The sequence below is a fragment of the Dermacentor variabilis genome, chromosome 4 (genome assembly GCF_050947875.1).
Source record: "Dermacentor variabilis isolate Ectoservices chromosome 4, ASM5094787v1, whole genome shotgun sequence".
Lineage (NCBI taxonomy): Eukaryota > Metazoa > Arthropoda > Arachnida > Ixodida > Ixodidae > Dermacentor > Dermacentor variabilis.
In genome coordinates, this window is record NC_134571.1 from 112,561,585 (window position 1) to 112,583,493 (window position 21,909).

The 21,909-nt window shown below is 44.1% G+C and overlaps 1 long non-coding RNA gene across 1 annotated transcript in view; it reads right to left on the bottom strand.

The window, feature by feature from the left end:
- The window catches only part of LOC142577881 (uncharacterized), a 107,767-nt gene that overhangs the window by 69,883 nt on the left and 15,975 nt on the right, over window positions 1-21,909 (bottom strand). The gene's annotated exons all lie outside the window — the stretch shown is intronic.

Genomic DNA, 21,909 nt, shown 5'->3' on the forward strand with positions numbered 1-21,909 from the left:
TACGTAGAACATGTCTAAAATCTTGGGCATGGTATGGACGTCCCGCAAGGTCTGCATGAAGAAAGACGGAATTCAGAACAAGCTTACCCGTAGGGAGAGGGGGAAGAACGGCCCGGTGGTTACTACTACTCGCTTACGCCTGAGTAGTACCTCCTCCCAAGGCCAATTCATCCTTTTCGGTGGAGGGCGTCAGCAAACACAGCCGTTCGAAACAGCGTCGTCTTCTTCGCTCAAGCGCCACAAGTGCACTCGATATGTTCCCCTTCTCAATGAACGTCTGTGAAGCCGACACTCTGGTGATCCGCGCCATCAATGCGCTGAGCATGTGCAACTCTTCAATGAATGTCTCGCCAACTTCTGTCACTGCGCGCAATTGAATGGGCTGCAAGCGAGGAAATAATTATCAACGTTTGCACGCACCGGTGTGTGATCCATTTTGCAGGCCACACGCATGCTTCATGGCGCCGGCGTTAGATCGCGCCGAGTGTTGTTAGCGAAGCACAAAAAAGGAATCCTGCTGCAGTAGACGCTTCATATATAACTGGTTTTGTCGTTGGCAATACGTTGTGTCGCTACATTTATTCAATGCTAAACGCATTGCCATAAACAACTATCGTGAGATGATTTATGTCGAAATTTGATCTGAAGGACTCAAGCAAAGATCGAAATTCTACAACCACTAGAAGCTTGACCAGTAGACGAGCTTCAAAAGCAGCGAGCCCATCCTAGCTTACAGAGGCGAAGCCCACGAGTTGCTGGCCGACAAGAATACGAACGATCCAAAAGATCTGACAGGTAATTTATCGCCGCTGTGTTTGCTACATTCTCAATTTATCTCCTTTCATGAGCGTGACAAATGACCGTTAATACGAACAAACGAATTCAGCAGTCGCATCTTTTTTTTTTTTTTTGCGTGGGGGCCGTGGGGTACATTTGTTCCTTCTGGGTATGCAGGAAACATTCATTACCCAAAGCTTAGCTTCGGTCTGTCGGCGTATGCATGACATCTGTTCTTTTGTGGAGAAAGAACGTTACGGCGTTAATAATTCTGCGCAGTGCGCTACCAACCGAAGCCGAGTGTCTTCTATTTCGTTTCTTTTGTTAGAACTTCTCCTAATGTATGGCCGGCTTTTGCGCAATGAAGCGCTTGAGTTTCCCCATAGACAACGGCCACACCTACTGCGATTCCCTCCTGAATCCCCACGACGAACTCATCCTGAACGTTCATCAGCCATGGCTGTGTGCCATGCTTATCCGAAGCAAGTATAATTATAGGCTTTTGCGTGCCAAAACCAGGATTTGATTATGAGTCGCGCTGTTAGTGGGTGACTCCGTATTAACTTCGACAACATGGAATTCTTTAAGGTGCACCCGAAGCACGGTACACGGGTGCTTCTGCATCTCACCCCCATCTAAATGCGACCGCCGCATCACGCGGCCTCGTGACTTGCAGCGCAGCATGGTAGCCATTAAGCAACCATGGAGGGTTCAAAAGTAAGTTTCAGTTAAGGGAAACATCTATAGGCGATCATTTTCAGTGGTATTATCACCATCGCGAGATTTAGCGCGACTCCGATCTCGACCCGTCGAAGTAAACGCATGGGCATCTGTAAGTGGTCCTGGCACTGTGCGAAGGTAGCCAGTTTGAGACGGAAGATATAGCCCAGACTCGCTCACTCCGCCTTACGTTCCGCTCTGCACGTTGGTGCTCCATGTTGGTGCAGGTGGCTAGAAGCTCGTATTGAAGAACACTCGCGATTTTGCCATACGCATGCCAGCTCATCTCTCATGGGCTGGTCCGAAGCGGATGGTATGTGACGTCTTCACGGCAAACAAGGCGCGCTTTCTCGAAGCGAAGCGAAGCGGGGACGCGAGGCCTGAGCTACAGCCAGGTCAGAAACAGTTTATTTTTCTCGTTGTGCTTCTTGCGAGAATAATCCGTCAGCCACACAAATACTTATCGAAGACAGCAATCCGGTGCACCCTTCCAGTCTTCGTCGGTCCGTGCGATCGGCGACAGAAAGAGACGGAGCACATGACGTGTGTTTTGTTTACGCGAGCGTTGGGGGGGGGGGGGGGGACAATTGTTGAAGTCGGCGACTCCGTGCTTTTTTGAGCCGTGCTTCGGGGGGGGGGGGGGGGGGCATATAACTAGAAATTCATCACATAAACGTGCATTCTAAGCATGACACATGTTCAACGCGTCAAGGCGTGGCAAAATTAAAGGTATCTGATCGGCGCACCCAGCGTGCGCGACTACTATGTATTCGCTGTATGCGGCTCGTAGCCGCGATCTGGTGAACGTCAGCCCTTTACAACTTTAAGAAGTGATGACACGGTCAGTAGTGATAAGTTTTATTAGTTATCACAGTCATTCCTCATGCGATACTGCGTGTGAGGCATTTTACCGGCCGTGATGCACCGTGGGGGCTATGACGTCCTAGCTCTCGTGTTCGCAAAATAAAAATCGGGATATATATTAGCGATGTATTACAGCGGTGCTAGGCGTAACCCTGCTCTTTTTGTGCGATGTGCATGTGCTCAGAAGTGAATTGTGCGTAAGTGTTGCCGACAGCCTTTCCTTATGTAACCCAATAAAGAAGCCCTGGCGCCCTATAACGTTAAACTATTCCAATCTTTTGAAGCCGAATCACATAACCACCGACGCAAGCATCGGGTGGTAACCCGCAGCGTTCTTTTAAAAGCCCAATCAAACGCGCTTCTCGTTTAAAGGATGTCACTTTCTTTTGCTTCCAGAGCGAATAGCATTGCCTTCATTGAGGGATTTTTATGCTCAATGCGGAGAAGAGGCGAGGAGCATGCTCAATTGGAGAGAGTTTCGACGGGGCCGAGCCAGTGCAGTGAAAGTAGATAGCCAGATGAGGAGGGCGGTACCTGGGTCTGCGATTGGTGCGCTTCCCCTTACTTAGCTGGGGGTGGCTGGTCGAAAATCCGGGGGACGTGCAACAAAGGCTTAAAAAAGCTGTTAAAATGGATCCTCAGCAAAGAAGAGCTGGCAGAGCAATGTAGTATATATACGTGCCGAAAAATCTCCATAACGTTGTACTGCCAAGCGGAATCTTACATTACACGCAAATAAATCCATGCTCCCCAGCAGCTCCCAGTAGCCAATGCCGCAGTGAGTGGCGGCCAGCCATCTTCCATTGCTTTCGTAATGGGGTTGTCTCCGGCTATCCAGAAAAACTTTCAGTTTTGTTTGGCATATTATTCCGTCTTTAATGCGGACACGTTACTTTGACGTGGTGAGTTTTCGTTGTTTCGTAAAGTTGCGTGACAGGCAGGTAAAGTTGGTGTAGCCCGAAAAGGTTTGATCAATAGCGAACGACGCCTTCTTCGCTAATGGTGAAAAAGGCGTCGAATCAGCAATTATTATTTTTCTTTCGTTCCATCTAATCATGCATTATCAGTGCACGCATATCATATCAGATGGTGCAGTTGTGCTGTTTCCGTGACGTCGCGTGACAGATAGACGCAGTGGGTGGTGACTCGAAAATTTTTTGACCAATCGTGGAGGGCTGCTTGCAGAATTGGAATAGAAAAGTTTGGAATAGCTTTACGCTATAGCACCCCTGTCACACCACCTTTTCTGTTTCGTAAACGTATTGCTTGCTTCAAAAGCTGCTACTGCAGTCTTGAAGATTTTTCTACTGGTGAAGGGAATTTAGGGAATATCTTAAGAGGTACATACGTCAAGACGCACAGCACTGTCGGGAAATGTGAACATGCCTGAGAGCACTAATTTCATGAACGATAATTTGGGCCGTTCAACAATAACAAACGTCGTCAACGTTATGTTCCACGCATCAGAAGCGGTCGAAAATAGGAGCCAACTTGACACTTTTTACTTCGGCCTAAGCACGCCATTTGGTGTTGCCACTCATGCGCTGTTGCCATGAAACCTCAATGAAACCGGTGTTGCTGCACCTTTGACGCCTTTGCTGCGGGACTAACTGTCAGACCGGCACTACAATTTCACTTTCAATAGACAGCTCTCAATATGTGCATAGCTGGCAGTGGTGCGCCACAGGGATATGTTCTTGCGCCCCTTCTCCTCTGTCTATTTGTAAATGATGCATCCAGCGTCCCAAAGCACTTTCTTTCTTGCTTTATGCGGATGCGATAAAGACGTTCAAAGAACTTCGCAGCATTCGTGACAGCACTCTACTTTAACAAGACGTTGGCGATTAATGCAAATGATTAAAGGCAAGACGCCTTTGCCGATTAATGCGTGCGAAAGAAATTAGTGCTAAACGACCGAATGATGAATGTAATGCCATATGCAGGCAGTACAGTTGAGTTTTCTTTCCCTTACCACCTGGGCAAGGACACGCTCTTTCGAGAGTGCTACGTTACTAATCTTGAAATCATGTTTGATTCTAAGCACACGTCTCGCCGCACATAGATTGTATCACTAAGCGCGCCTATCACGTCCTGGGCACAGCAAGTCGAATATCGAGAGAGCTCATAAATGCAGCTATATTTCTTAAGCTCTACACATCCCTCTGTCGACTTCCGCTGGAATATGCCGCTGTCGTTCGGAACAGTACTTGCCGGTGTAACAAAGATCGAGAAGACATAGTTCAGAGGAAAGTTATATCTATACACGTCAATATCGGTGCTCCAGGCAGGTCGGCCGTCAACAAAGATTCGCTACCAGTGCTCGCTCGGTTTACAAGACCTGGACTGCAGACGCACGAAAGCTGACTTGAATTTCTTATGCAAGCTCTTAGATGGTCTCATTGATTATACCGAAATATTGCGTAACGTTAGTATAAAAATTTCACGAAAAATAATTAGGATGTGTAGACCTTTTCTAGTATCTGCTTCTGGCTTCTTAAAGAGCCCTTTGGCCAGAACTCTGCAGGCCTGCATCCAACACTCTTCCAACACTCAGCCCACTTTCCTGCAAGCCCTCGAGTCTATTCTACGATCCGTTTCAAGAAACAACGCTGTTCTTTTTGTATGTTGTGTGGTGGACTTTTCGTGTATGGCATGTGTACTCATCGTTCTTTGTAGATGTGTGTGCCCGCCTGGTAACATGCGAAGGGTACCATAAGCTTAGTGTCCAGACTTCCCGAAATCTCAGACAATGCCGGTTTCTCTATGGTCTATGTGATATCTGGTTGTAAAGTGCTATGTTGTGCTATGTTAGGTTGTGCTGTGATGTGTTATGTTATATTATGTATGTTACATAATGTAAACCGCATTTGTATGGTATGTGCGCATTTTTGTTCCTGTTTGTTAATGTGTCTGTGTATGTACAGCTGTATGTTATACCATTTCTCACTCGCACCAGCACCAACATCTCCAGGTTGCTCGTGGGTGCGTTGATAAAGTTGATTTATTATTATTATTATTATTATTATTATTATTATTATTATTATTATTATTATTATTATTATTATTATTATTATTATTATTATTATTATTATTATTATTATTATTATTATTATTATTATTATTATTATTATTATTATTATTAGCCCTTGCTTCTACCGTATTCTCACCAGAATCAGCAGCGGGTCTTTGTGACCAGGTTGCCTCACTGTACGCGAGTGAAACAGAGAACTTGCGATTGTAGTCCGACACTGTCCTATACGACAGCTAGAAGAGCTATGAATTCGGCTAGTTGGTGTGCACTCATTTCTCTTGGGCTGTATACTATAAGACACAATGGGGACGAAGCGGCCACTTGATATGAAGCGGACACGAAGTGATACAGAAGAGCGCAAGCGTGGCTTTCCTGTTCCACTTTGCGTCCACTTCATATCCAGTGTCCGTCACGTCCCCGTGGCGTCTTGGAGTACCTAACGCAAGAAAAATGACTATACGACAGCGTTTGCTCACATCGTATCTGTTTCGGTCTTATACGGACAGTTGCATATTACGGAAAGATCCCTGCAGCCCTACTTGAGCACTCAGCGTGGTTTGTAAAAATGCCAACATGCCAGCAAAACACGCCAGAACAACGGCGATATGACACTAACTATAACGTTATTGCGCGCACGGGTACCGCTTTGTTGTGAAATATGCTATGCGGATCATCTAAAACGAATAAAGGCGACTGGAGACAAACATAATATTCAAATGTTTGTGCAATTATTACCATTTTCCCACGTTTCTTCATTCTATCACTTGAATATCATGTGTGCAGAAAACATTGCACCGACTATTTTTTTTTTGAGCAATCTTATTCTGCACCTTTGCATTAAAGAAAACTTGTATAGGCCACTGTCGAGTCAACCAAATTGTTTAGTTCTTCATTGCTGATATTGATATGGGCAATATATAAGAAAATTTACAAAAATTTATTACAAGATATACTCTTCAAAACAGCTACTATTACCTCACTGAAGATATCCATATTGTAGCTGTTTTGAGGTAGTCTGGTTGCTTCTTTGAAGACTTGTACTTTAGAACAGTATCAGATAAGCGATCTTCCTGGATCTAAATGGTTCCCGTATGCGAGTGGTGTTTGTCACAGCTAACCCCTGAAGTTAGAGTTTCATCGAACGACTCGCTTAGCGCTCGTTAAAGGCCGCTCATGCTTTCTTGCTAGACATGTTAAACAAAGCCATGTATTAACCGCTATATGAACAGAATTTATTCCGTGATGTTGTCGGGTCACACAGTCTTGCCTCTGGTTGATCAGTAACAATGCTGATACATAACAACGAACTCAGAAATTAGACGGCGACGATAGACAAAGTTTCGTTGGCGGTGTTGCAGATGAAGTCTGTTGTACCTGGCGGTCTTTAAATTTCAGCATTATATCTACGCCACTCGGAAGGGAATATGCACAGAAACGCACATTATTTGCATTAGCAACAGTGGCATAATGCTCCGCAAATGCATTACCATTTGAGTGTGGTTTTGGGCCTCTAGGATGGTATATCACATAAGGGCAAAGTACGGAGAGCTAAAAATGATAATGCAAGAATAAACGCAAAAGTCACATGGGCGACAATTCATTACACTCCCATGACTTTTCAATTATCTTAACATCACTTTCACTTTGTGCTTTTATTTGCATTAGCCACCTCAATCCGCTGATGCAGTGATCGTTGCTTGTGATCTTGGAATTGTTTGTGCCTATAAAGACCAATTAAAGCCGGTTCGATTATACCCCTCATTCGCGTTAAATCAAATAACCTCATAACAATCCTTCTTATCCGCCATTCATGCGCCAACTTCTCATGTAAAATCCCGTGATTCAAATAAAAAAATAAACCTCATTGCTGACCTGCTGTGCATCACAAGGACGAAGTACACAGACAGGATTAGTAAACAAGCGCTATAGATTGCAATAAAGTTTTTTTTTCATTGCAAACATATTCTTTATTTTCTTCGCTATGCAACGACGACGCACGAGCCCTGTCAGTTAGAAAAATGAAATGTGTTTCTCATAACAAAAATTATTAGATGCTCGTTTCTGTCGGAAACATATATTCCAACGATGATGCGCGATTCTCCCATCGTTGGCTGGCAGGTCCGCTAAGATTTTCTTCCTCGCGGTATTTTCTTTGTTAATACATATTTGAAAAGAGTACGCGCAAAACTTTTACTTTTTGCTTGAAGCGTTACATGTTTTCTAATTTCACACCTGCTGCCAAATCCCTTGCTCTGGCGTGGAAAACCACAGTAATGAGCCCAACCAACAGCTCCGCCACCTATAACGTATCAGGCACGTTTTTGTTGCTGTTGACTTTCAACCGCCTGCCCGTCTACTCAACAACGAGACTAATCCACTTAGCTAAAAAAGATCTCAAAGTTGAGTGGTCTACGCTGAACGATAAGGTCAATTTGTTCGCAAATATTTTCCCATCGTTTTCGGTGGTTTCAGGTGAGAACTTGCAGCAGCTGTGGGTGTTTGAAACCTTGGCGCATTTCTGCACAAACGAGGTGCCTTCAACAACGGTCGCTTGCGGGAGGAAGAAAGAATGTAGCTGCTTTTTAAAATAACGCGTTGTACTGCCTAGTACAATAAAATTACAGTAGTATTGGTGACAATATGTTGGTGCTGGTAGTGGGGATGATTACGTTTCTACGGGTGGGATTAGCTGGCAGACTTAGCAGCCAATTTCTCTGTCTGAAAGGCTCTTTGCGTGGGAAGTATGGCACCATGAGTCGATGTGGCCATCAGTGTATCTGTGAGATCGACATGTTCTTCCTTCGGAGGGATTTGTATTGGTTGATATGGTTATTATCAGTAGCAGCATCGCTTGTTACCCTGATATTTCCAGCGCTCAATGTCGTTAACCATTTCTGGCATAGAAATGCTATGAAATCTTTCAACTACAACATTACGGTAATAGTTCAGCAGTTAGGAGATAGATATATAAACGATGCAGGTACACAGCTACAGTAACGCAGAAGTGAACTTGATAACTTACAAGGAATATCCTGCACGTACAAAAGAAATACGAGAAATGAGAGTGTCGCCACCCCTTGCTTTATAATTCAGCTCGGCGACGTGTCACACGGTGCTGCTTGCCGCTAAGTTGGGACCTTTGCGGTGGCTTCGTGTATTGCCTCGGAAAGTTGAGTGGGCGATACAAAAACATAAGAGTCAGAAGAGAGAGAGAACATCAGGAAAAAGGCAGAAAGGTTATTAATCAAACTGAGCCCGTAGGTTACTCTGCGAGGGGGAACGGGAGAGGGGGACTAAAAGATACGAAGGAAGAAAGAAGTTTGAACTTTCCACTTCACACACCATTAAGTGTTTATTGTTCAACCCATCACAAGTGGTCGTGAAGGCTGGTACAATTCAAGAACCGCTGGAGCGCTTTTGCGAATTTATGCATCGCTGACGTGTGAGGCCGGGGTCACAAGACCGTCTTATCTGTGCTGGAATATTATAACAAGAGCGACGGCATAGGAAACAAAGTGTGACCAGTTTGCTGAATCATCGACGAAACAGCGAGAATGGGTGGAACTGGACCGACATCAGCATAGGAGAAAACTTGAGTCAAAATGTCATAATTGAAAAAGAGAAGGTTACCTGTCCTTTTGCTTCTTGTCTAGTTCCATTTGTATTCAGCATGCGGTAATATTCTATCATATAGCGCACCGCGGTAGCACAGTGGCTATATCTGCGGTGCTGCACTCGAGGTCGCTAGTCTGGTCCGTGTCATGACGAGGTCAAAATAAATTCGGAGTCCCCTCGCTAAGACCTACCTCCTAATGGAATTATGCTTCTGGCATGTAAAATGCCCGCATTTAATTTAACGGTTTCCTTCCTATGAAATCAGAATTTTGAAAATGGCGACAGCGATCACCTATATAATTTTCGAATTCACGCCCCCTTGACTTCTCTATGCTATTTTCTTATATATTACTTTATTCAGGATCCATGCTTGGCGACCTGTCATTAGTCTTTTATGGCGTCAAAGACAAAGACAGCAAGCAGCGAAAACGATCAGTGGCATGGTAAGTTTTTCCATGTCGGCATTTTTTGTTCGCACCCTTTAGCGCAGCTGGACAGCACCATCACCCCGAAGTATAAGTATTCAAAGAACTTTTCAGGCAAGTAGCATATTGCGCGTCGTAAAATGTATTTTCAATTAATTTTCATGGAATACCATAACGAAACCTATAGCTTTGACGTTAGGTCTCCTAACTATTTCTTTTTCTCCTTCTTGTCAATACCTTTACCTATTTCCATTGAGTGCGTCTCTGTCCTAGGTAATAAAACATGTAACGACATAAAATACCCGTGTGTATCATTAAAGGACGCAAATCGCTCACTGAAGTTGCGCGGAATGTTGAATGGTTTCTTTAATTTTACTAATTTTCTACATTTGGGCTACCCGATTCCTTGGCCATTGCGTATGGGCTACACTGGGTGTGTTCCCGTTATTGACCAATACGCAGCGGTTTCGCTGCCTACATACTATATATATAAGAAACGAAGTGTTTTCTCTCTTTCTGAAATCCATGGAGGAAATGCGGAGCATTTAACCAATCCAACGACGTGTTGCCAGCAACAATACGCCTTAGAGAAAGAGTCGTAGCTTATCTCACGATGGGGGACTATCGACGGTAACGCGTCAGCATTGAGCCAATACAGCGAAACAGCGCATTGCCACCGTCGAAACGAGTTATGCATGAGGCGTGTACTGCAGGCGGACTCCTCTTTCGCGCTTCCCAAAGAATACTCGGCGCCATCTAGCGCCGCTACTGCGAGGCTTAGGGCGACATCCGAAGCGCTTGGCGCGCTTGTCTGTACAAACACTGAGAAACGCGTCCTGCGGCAACCAGAATCCTCGGTCGCGATTCTTTCTGCACGCGCTGCAGCATCTAGAGACACTGTCGCGAACACCATGCATGGCCTCCGAGACGAGAACGGTGGCGCGCCAGTGCCTGCGATTGCTAACAATTGTTCCTTCGCTTGCCGCACTTTCAGTGACACATGCACAATGACCCAAGTTGGCGAGGTTCATTGCGCGGTAGCACATCCGCAGTGCCTTCGTTGCGCAGCTAGGTAAAGCGATGGCCTGAAAGGCTTTCATAGAAAAGTGGAACCTACCCCGTGCACTTGTGGTGCAGCCTGCTAATGCATCGGGTTGCCGTCCTTGGCGAACCCTTGTGACGGGGTTCGAGTCCGCTCAGCAGTAGATAAATTTAAGCGATGTTTTTCGTCATTGTAGAGCGGCGGCACAATCTCATTCGCACATACCTAGTTACCCCAGTTGGCATCAAAAACGTTCATTGAAGAGCGGCGCACACCTAGTGGCACTTACGCTTTGTCACCTTCCCACTTAACGTTGGTGACTAAAAGTCACGTGCTCTATGTGCCCGAGCACCTGATATCACATACAAAGTTGTCCAAGCACAAAAAAAAATTAGGAATAAAAAGCCGCTCAGTGTCACGTGCTATTCCATTGACAGCTATGTGTGGTTTAGTAATATTTGAAAAGTCGTTATCTCTTAATACGCCGGCTGTTTCTGCAAACACTTTCACTAACCTTTAAAAATATTCTGTGGCAGTAGCCTTTGAGCTCGATTGCCCAAACCGGCGGACATTATCTGGGCGAGAAATGGAAATCTATAACTGAATAATTAACACAATTAAGATCACTAATCAGGTTTTATAAAAGTATATTACTGCACATATTGTCATTTATTAAGCGTAGCCATGGAGTTCGCAAGGCAGATCCAATGAGAACGAATTCTCAGGAGGACACCAGTTTCGAGAACTCCTGAACTTTACGAAGAAATACATTGGTGCTCCACTTTTGTGCTTCAGTGCATGAAACGGTGTTTTTTTGGAAAGTAAGTGGAACGCAGGACATTTTCACAGGAACTTTGATGCTGCATATCTCGAAAATGATGCCATCCACAGAATTCTTTTCAAGTGGATAATAGTCCTTCCGGTTTCACGAGCTAAAACTTGTAAATATTAACATTTGACGTTAAGCAATGAGCTAAACTCAATTAGTCAATTTTTCTTAACTAGTACGTTAGTGACTTCGATTTCTTGTGCAAGTAATATCTGCTTCTTTGAGCAGACCTGCTCAAGGACCAGAATTGCGCTATCTGCCACAGAATATTTTTTTAATTAACTCAGTCTTCTCAGAAACACGCGGCATTGTTTATTTACACAGAATAGACGAGCGCTTACTGGCAATAATTTGTCAAGGTTCACTGCTATATACAGAGAGACGCATACAGAAGTAATATATATCCTAATATACATACGGTGAGATGTCGACCGAGTAGCAGCACGAAGCCGCGGAGTCGGCAACGAAAGCTTCACGTTAAAGGAGAAACCGAGAAAAGTGTTCATTAGGATGAATGAAATAATTTTGATCAACATGAACATCGAAGCTTCTTCAAAGTTTGAACTTGAGATTTAAAAAAAATGTTTGCAGCATTAACAAACATTTCACAACGAAGTGGCTAAGGTCAAACCCTAAGAAAAATTTTGTGGTCAGAAGACTGAGTGTTCAAATTTGACAAATGGTCTGCCAGTGAACGACTTTCCTTAGGTTGCGGGAAAATGAACACCTATTCTTTAAAGCACAGCTGTTAGCCTCTAGCTGGTCAGAATTTTTCTTGTCCTTCAGCAAAAAAGAAATAAACCAAAAAGAAGTGAATATCGTCTGTGGAAACGGGCATACAACACCCCAGCTCAGTATTTATTTCAATAAGGAAGAGCACACAACAATCGTCGAAACCACATGATGGATGATAAGGTGCCTGTGAACAATGCGGAACACGTTCCTTCTCCCAGTGTGTGTTTCCCAGTAAAGATTGCGGTTGCATAAGCTGCTCCGGTGGGAAAGGGGCAACAGCAGCGTACGATCCGGTGAGTGACGTCACCAAACTTATATATAAATGGGAGACCTGCCTAGCAAGTCATTCAGTTCATTGCAAGACCGTTATGGGTAGATCACGCAAAGAGACCCGAAAAGAAGCGTGAATACGATGAGCGCCAAAGAGTGCAAAATCGTAATGCTCAACAACGGCGTCGTACTAAGACTAGGCAGAACAATAAAACATTTCATATCCCTGTCGACTGCGATTGAGTGGTTTTCTATTAGCTTCGCTGGCCGGGCATTTTCCCAGGGTCAGAATGGTGAGTAATTTTTTTAAATATAACGCACTCCTTGCCCTCCGGACTGTCTGCGCCACATAAGAGGTTTTCGTAAGGCCGAGTGAGAGCCCACTCCTATCACAACCTGTGCATAACATGTGCTTGACGGAAGCAACTTATGAAGGTTTGGTGGAATAGCGCAGCATACTTGAAGGTTCATGAAGAAGATGTGATAACAGCAGAAGCAAGGTTTGGTCGAAAGTATGGGCTATAACATAAAGTGAAGCTCATAAGAACATGCCAGAATATAAATCTGTATAAACGGCTGTAAACTACTGGTATTTATTTAGGCGCACTTCCTGCAGGAGGAGTTACTCGACAGCAGAAGATGAGAACAACCGAGCAGTAAAAAGAAATTCACCGCCCAAACGCTCCGTACGGGTGGGTAACCAGCGAAGCTCAGACGTGCGACCCCGGTATTTATCACTTGGTTAATCCCGACGGTTCTATAAAGGGAGCGCTGGCAGGCTGCCGGATCCTCGATGCTCAGTCGCTGCTTGCGCTCGGCTGCACGAGCCTGTTCTTGTGCCCGCGCTGCAGTTTCGGCAAGGCGTAGAGGAGCTCGTTCGCGATTCTACTCGCGGCGTTGCTGATCGAAAGCTGCCTGTTCCTCAGGAGTACGTATGACGCGTGGCCTACGCATTTCGCAGCTGGAGAGAAACTGCTGCGCGCGTGCTCGGCTGCGACGGAGAGCAACGACGTCACTACTGGCGCAGCCAGTAGCGCACCTCTCTTTATCCTTCTTTTTCGCGCATTTGCATGGGGTTGCGTGGAGGAGTTTTCGGCGTGCAGGTGACAGACGGACGCACGGACGGACGGACGAATCGCCTAGCAATATGCAGCTTCGCTGTAAAACAACTTGGTCAGCACGTAGCTTGGCTTATTGTCTAAGTATGCAATAGCATACTTAGATAATTGTGTGTTTAGACAATCATATGAATTTTGTCTTCGTCCTCTTGCCTTGCTCCTTCAAGATATTCAACCAGTACAAACTCACTCAAATGTCGATTCTTCTACATGCGATAGCATACTTAGGTTGGCATGATTACGTCGTCTAGACAACAGCACATGCGTCGCGGGTGAGCTGGTTCACTCATTTATCAAAGCGTCACTTTCATGCGTCGTATGTCTTGCAAATACGCGATTGTGTTCACAATCCCACGCCTCTCGCCCATGCTCAAAACTCCTTGAGTTTTGGTAAGGTACCTTCAAAATGGGTGAAGTGTACCTATAATGCAGAAAACAACGCGTGACTAATGGTGCGACCGAACCTCTATATGCCAGCACAACTAGCCATTAGGCCACGTTTCCACGCGTGCTTCTGACGTGAAGAAGTACGTCTACAAAAGGTCTAGCATGTGCGTAACTTGTCAGTTTGTCACCTTCTTTCCTCGTGTCAACCATCAGTTTGAGACACTGTGTGAGACTGCACTGCGTGCGGGATTGGCTCACATTTGCACAATAACATGTCAAACACAATATCGTGCAATTTTAACGCTAACGTTAACGTTAGCATGCAACACATTCACGTTCAAGGAGCACATACACACACAAAGAGACAGAGAGATGGTGAACGGGCCAGAAGGTAAGCAATAGGTTTTTTCCTGCCAATTGCCACTTAGGATTCAAGTGGCAGAACGTCTTTTTTGTTTTGTTTTGTCTTTCTTGGAATGACGCTGACGGGAATGGGAGAGTGGACAGTTTGTTGAATGCAATGGTCGCAAAGAAAGGTCGCAAAAAAATCGTAATCTGAACAAACGTTACTATTCGTCATGAAGCAATCCTATAACAGCCTGCAGATAGAAGTTGAAAAAAGAGACAAGGGGCAGGGGGGAGAAAACACAATAACAGAGAAAGACGACAGAACAAAATGGCGTTTGTGTTGTCTTTTCTTTCGCTGCCCCTTGTTTTGTTTTTCTTGAAATTTCTCGGTCGTAGTATAATTATCTTGACGAGGGCAGAAGGTGTAGGAATTGTAACCTTTCATTCGCAGCTACTGACTCGGGGAAGGTCGTGTGCATCTTTGGTATAAGACCGCGCCGGTATCTTAGTTAGATGCGTCAGTATTACCTTTTGGCGCAGTCGGCTTTATACGATCCATGATGTGGGTAACCTTCGTTTAGCCAGCAAAAGACAGCCTCGTCTTCAGGAAGTACGCGCTCCCTAGAGATCCATCATTCGATCTTCCCGTCGATGCGACGACAGGTGGACTCGTGTCTATCATTCTGCAGAAGGCATCTATGTCTCTGAACGTGCTCTTTGAAAAAGGGTCCGCAAAAATAAATCTTCAAGTCTCCAGTTTCAACCGCCTTGTGCTATCGCAAGTAGAGAAGTCAATTGCATCAGAGCCAACTTACCATTCAGATCGCTCCATTGAACGTCAGGCGTTTCAGCTTCAATAAGAGCAAGTTCCTTCGTAACCAAAAAGTGCGCGAAAAACTCGCCCAACTCTCAGTTTTTATAAGGAGCAAGTTTCCCAGCAAATGAAATGACTCAGATCCTTGTCTCGGCTCAGAGTCTCAAAGAAAGCGTTCCTACAGAGGTTGTGCAACCTGAACCCTTTGATGTTCTGTCGGGGAATCCAGAAGCTTGGATTTCATTCTTTGAACACGCCTGTCGACAAACCGGCTGGGACACTGATGAAAGAAGAGGGAAGCTTTTGGTCCCTGTTCTAAATGGTATCTTAAGAAAATGGTTTGAGCTGCGTACCGCAGAGCATCAATGTGATGCACGGAGCAAATGGACGGAAAGCTTCATCTCCTCATTCCGAGGCAGCCCGCTTGAGCGGGGGAATCAAGCTTCATTCTATCGCTGCTGGTCTGGAGCACTGCTCGAGTATTTTGTCGAAAAACGTCGACTGCATCAACTTTCAGAGCTGGAACTTCTACTAAAATCTGTTATAACGCTGATAATACATGGCCTACCTCTCTAATTGCAACAATTCAAGTTGCGCCATCAATAACCATGGAGGCTTGGCTGGAGTCGCTTCAAGCAGTCGCCTGCCATTTGATGGAGAGGGTGATGAAGCCGCGTCGAGATGTCCAAAGGGCATAAGCATCGAGCAACAGCGACTTTCATGAACGGCTACCAAAGAATGGTTACTAAGAGGGAAGTTGCCATAGATTATTCTATAGCACGGAAAGAGAGTCGTTCTCTGGGGAATGCAGTTTGCCTACACTAGAAAAAAAACTAATTACTGAGGGTTTTCAGTGTGACTCTATGACAAAAAACGAGAGTGTTTGATTTCTGCGAGTTTGTCACATATAGGACTTCAGGTTAATGAACAACGTACAAGAGCACTTATAGTAATTGGAGCTTCTTCATCCATTCTTAAGAAAAGCAACCGTAATCTTCAAGACGTATTCCGAGGGAGTCCACTTCTTGTGCGTTGGTATGATGGAAGCAAGAGAGATTATTGTGAGTGGGCACGCCTGAAACTTCAGTACCAATGTAAAGAAGCAGACGAGGTTGCATTAGTTTTATAGAATTCTTTTTGTGCACCTAATTGAACCACCCTATTTTTGGCCAATCCCCCACTGTGGGTACGTGCTACGGCCACTCAGGACAACAACAACAACAAAAACAACACTGTGGAGTACGACTTTCTCCATCTAGTCCGGACATGAAATTGTTTAAGCTAAATATTTATTGGGACGACAAGGTGTCTGTTGATCAAGAGGCTGACCAAACAGATACAGTACAAAAATAAGACCACCTACGCATGCTGACGAAAGTGTAATTCCTCTACTCTACCCCGAACTTGTATGCTTGGTAAGATATCCACCGGCAACAACAAAGTTGGAAATTCCATTTCACCTGTCCGCCAAAACAGTTCTGAGAAAACAAAATCATACAACTTGACGAGACAAAAGAAGGCGTGCCTGAAAGAAGAGCTTAAAAAGATGTTACATGCTAATGTAATTCGCTCATCGCTGTCTCCCTTTGCTTCACCTATCACCATTGCTCCAAAGGAAGTACCAGCGGGCGTCTATGAATGAATTACAGAGAGTAAATAACCAAACCCCGTAGATTCCTTTTCCAATGCCGAGGATTGACACCGTCATCAATGAAACCGGCGGGAGTACCTGTTTTTCTCGCATAGACCTGTGCAAGGGCTTCTGGCAGGTGTCACTACATGAAGACGCCAAGCAGCATACCGCATTTACGACTTCATCTGGCCTATACAAATGCAACCTCCTTCTTTTTGGATAGAAAAACTCACCTAGTTGGTTCCAAAAGATGATCAACACAGTTTTGAATGCTTACATTGGATGCTTCTGCAATGCCTACGTAGACGATATCATCACAGAAGTGAAAAGTTGCATACAGAACACCTGGTTTATATTCTGTCAGCGTTATCTGCAGCTAAGCTAAAAGTTTATTTAAAGAAGAGTGAGTTCTTCAAAACCAATGTGATATTTATTGGCAGAGTGTTGGATTGAACAACGAAGAATACGAAAGAAGAATAGGTAGCTCGCATAGCGAAACTAGCAAAACTATGCGATATACACGCATTTCGTGTATATGCTTGGCGGGCCATTTCAGAGTGTTCATTCAAGGTTATCATCTAAAATGTCGCTGTCGGACAAGATTTACTCAGAAGGGTGTCACCTTTTGTTGGATAGAAGAATGTGACGACGCCTACCGAGAATTTGTCCGAATGGTTTCTTCTGGCTGTATCTTGTGCTTACCAGAATTTGCGCTTCCCTTCGAATTAGATAACGATGTACCTCACGATAGAACGCGCGCAGTCTTGTATCAGAGAGATTCATCACGACCACCAAACCAACAACTCCGTCTAGTTGAATACTACAGCTACACATTCAACAAAAGTGAATGGAACTATTCCGCGACATAAAAATAAGCTGCCGCCGTTTTAAAGGCCGTCCGCTACTTCCGTTCATATTTGGAAGGCACAAAGTTGAATCTATGCACAGATCCCGAAAAACTAACGTCCATATTGAAAATGGCCGAACTGAAAGGAGAGATAGCCCGTCGGATTGGTGAACTTTAGCAATTTGATTTTGAAGTAGCTCATTGCCCAAGGGCTTCCATGAAGGACACGAATGCGATGTTGCAGTTAGTCATGCTTCCAGACAATCACAAAGAGGCAAATGTTGCAAGGGTATGGAAAAGAATCGAGATTTTGCAACTTACTAAGTAAGTACGAGTTGCCGTTTCTACTTCCTTGGTTCCAAAAGTATTAGAACTGTATCATGATTGTCCCGAATCAGGAGGCCATGATGGCTTTTGGAGAACGTACATGAAACTGACAAAAAGGTTCTCGTCGCCTCGTATGAAGCAATAAGCAAAAGGTTATGTATTATCATGGCAAAAATGTCAGATTAACAAAGTGAAATTTCCACAACCGGCGCAAAGAATGGTTATACCACAATATTCGAACACGCCATTTGAGGTTATTTATCTAGACTTCGTGGAACTACGAAAAAAGTCTGAAGGAATTGAAAAGACGCAACCCTTCCTGTTGTGCATTGATAAGTGTACCAGGATGATTGCAGCAAGACCTCATAAAAGAAGACACTAACAGCGTAATTTTTTTTTAAATCGTTAAATGATAGACAATATAGAAGTACACTAAAGTACATGTTATGCATCTCATTTTAAACAATGTATAAAAGCTTTTCTCTTAAATTATGAAAATACATATACATAAAATGCTATCGCACTAACATATTTCTGCGCAATTATGTATGTTTTAATCTGCACTGTAATGTGAATATACAAACAAACATATTAATTGTATAATGTACAAACTATTCTGTTTATTTGTATTTTCCACACCGTACTCACTCGTTCTTGTGCTATATTTGTTTTTTTTCGTTCAATAAATTATCATCTAAGGCGAACACACTTAGAAGCAAGAGCCCTTGTCAGGACGTATGGCCTTTAGCTTTTGTTTCCTCTTTCTTTAAGAAAGAAAGAAATAAACACAAAACTTCAAACTTAGTTGTCTCCGACAATGGACCTGGCTTCCGAACTCGTCAGCCACAAAAATCAGCTGTAAGGCGTGACATCAAGTGACGGTTCACTGCACCCTGTCATTCCGCAGCAAATGGGCTAGCTGAAAGGAATACATGGGACATCAAACAATACATTGGCATTCCCAGGGGGCAGCAAATCTTGTGGGGAAGCGGCAGAAGCTCACCACTATCTCTCGTACACAGCTAGCATGTAAGGCAACTGCTGTTAATAACAAGTTGTTAATTTGTAGCAATAGGGCGTAAGTATATACGTGTTATTAAGATCCGAAAGTTGTGGGTCAACTGGGAGTCGAAAGAATTACTAAATGTCCCGTATGCTATTAAAGCATTGTTTCGAATCGCGCAATTATTTAAGATTGTCAGCGTAGAAGAGAATGTCTAGAGATGCTGACATGACATTTTGCATGTGCATTGTCCAGAAAAAGAATTCAAGCTTGCGGGAAAAATGCTTTTGCAGATGTCCTAAATGTTAGTAAAAGAGTGCGTAGAGCATCAGGGAATGCTTCTAAAGGTCGACACCGGAGATCAGTACAATCTAAACTACCAAATTCTGAAAGAACGCATTTTAACTGCCAACGTCGGCTGCATACAGGAAAGGGTCTTTTCTTACAGGGTTGGCAGAGCGATAGTGACCTGCATGCAAAGAGCGATTTCACGGTTTGGAAAAGTAACTGTATGGCAAAGCGCGCGATAATAGAGTACCGTTTGCTGGATAGCACGCCCCTGCATGGTGTTTTACAAGAGGGGAAAGAAATAAGTGAAAATACCTCACTAATAACTATACTCACGACGTTGCTCTCAACATTAACGTGCCACCACCCTTGCCGGACGTGGAGCTACAAAAAAAAAGGGAAATCTGGAAATTCCTCAAGATTGCCGCGTGTTAAATGGTGTTCGGAGTAAAAGAGGCGGAATTGGAGGGAAGGCGCTAGCCAAAGCAACAGCTGTGCCGGTTAGTTGTGATTCTGTACAGTAGCATAAATCGGCCTTTTATTATTTATTCGAGTTGATGTTAAGAGAAAACTTAGGCTCAGGATCTTCAGTCTCAATAAATAGGAACGGGCAAATTGTTTTGCTCGGTAGGTACGGCAACAAATTTAATTGTGTTTATTGCACCTAAAGACAAATTTCGAATATAGTGACTGCATGAAACACGTTTTTTTTTTAGCAGCGCATAGATTATTTTACAGAACATTGTTGAAAATTGCATAATAAAGAAAACATAATAGAGTACCGAGTTTATATATAATTATAACCTGCATCTGTGTCCTTTATATCAGCATAGAATGGAGTCACTACCAGTGCCGCAAATAAAATAGCAAATGTTAAATCATGAGCACTTAAGTTAAAAATCCCCAAACTGAAAATCGCTTGAACTTCCCATCATTCTTCCTTTTTTTTTCCTTTTTGCTTGATCGTTTTGCTTTATCGCCAGGTTTGCAACCTTGTTGCCAACATCGGTATGTCTGCGCAAGCAGACCAGAAACCTTTCCGGTCTGCGCGAACCGCCTAAGCCGTGTTCCCGGACGATCTCTTCAATATGCAGCGGACCGTGGTAAGCGAAGAGGGGAAGCCAGGACTGCGACGACCGAACACGTCGGGGAAAAAACCGCCGCATGTTCCCGCACCGGTGGAAGCAGATGGCAGGGTTTGTAGGAGGAACGAGCAGCCACTGCCTACATTAATGGTAGCTGCAACGTGGATTGGCAGCGAAAATAAAGAAACAGCAAAATAAAGCAAGCGATACATCCGGTGTGCATCGAATTGGCTCAACTGCGCCAGCGTTCACAGGAAGACATTAAGCAAGGAAGCGTGCTTCATAAAGACACCTATAAAAAAAACTGAAGACGAGGGTTAAAGGAAGGCAAAAGTGACCGCTCTGGTTGTGTGCAGTGCATGTGTGGGCACGTGTGTGTACATGCGTGCTTCTGAGTGCATGCATGTGGGCATGTTCACATTATTGAGATGCATATCCGCCGATAAAATGAACCCGGTGCGAAAGCCCCTTATCGCATTGATGGCTCAACTGTGCCATCGATGTGTGTGGCCCGGTACACAGTATTTAGCAGAGCAATATGTGGGGCTGGTTGTTCGTTGTAATTTTGAGAACACGCTTACTTGAAAGAACAACAAGACATTCATTTCATGTACCACGTGTGCAGTCGTTGACCTTGCAAGGCCGAACGCGCTGCACTTTCCAGAATATTTTCTGCTGCCTTCGCATCTCTTGTGAATCTGTCATCTGAGCTCCATGCTAATCTTTCTGTAAGCGCTTCAGGGCACATTACCCCGAGGAGTTCTTGGGTGAAATTGTAGTTATGATCCAGTTTTTAAATTTTAAATAATCATCTTCTTCTTTTCAGCCACTGAACTATGTTTGTGTACACATAAACATACTATCATTTTGCTTTAGTTGTTGTGCAACATTTTCTTGAAATTTTACTTCTACGTGACAATTATTTCCGCTTTACATAACTGGGTAACTGGGATGATTTCACCCACCAGTTGAGTAAATTTAAAACTTTCAAGGGCTGGTAATTCTAAAGCGACCAGAATTTGTTCAGAGAGAGCGAAACAAGCGCTTGTGCGCCATGTGAATAGGTATGGCCGTAACCAGGTCATATTTTCCAGATTACTGGCGACAAAATTACCAAACGGAAGAAGGCGACCAAATGATACTGCTGGACCTGGATGAACTGGAAAGCAGGATGGTGTATACGAAGAGCTTGGCCGTGGCACGTAAGCTGCACGAGACCCTTGAGTGCAGAATCAGGATAAGGTAAGCCCTTCTTTTTTTTAATCTACTCGTATGCTGCATTATGAACTTGACATTGCCGGCGACTTTCTGGCAGTTCGTGAAAGTTTAAACTTAAGGTTTAAAAGCTTCAGTTTCCAACATTCGGTGATACGTAATTCCTCAAATCTGTAAATCCTATTTGCAAAATCGCATCTGCTTTGCGTAAAAGATATTGTATAAGTCAGGTTGGAAGCTTGCAACCTGGGTCCAGCGGATTTCTGCAATCAACATGCACACTCCCGAATATGTTTTAAAACGAGAAAAATTGCCAACTAGCGATAGCAAAGACAGAGCGAAGCATTATAAACAGAATAAGAAAAGGAAGCCCGATGGTGGCTCAATTGTTGAATTCCTAGCTCTCAAATTTAAAAAAAAACATTCCTTTTGCTTACGCAAGCAAAAGCAGATGCTCAGAGTCAGTTGATTTTCTCGCGATTAGTCAATAACGACCCAAGAGTACATGCTGTTATTACCGAGAAATATGATTATTC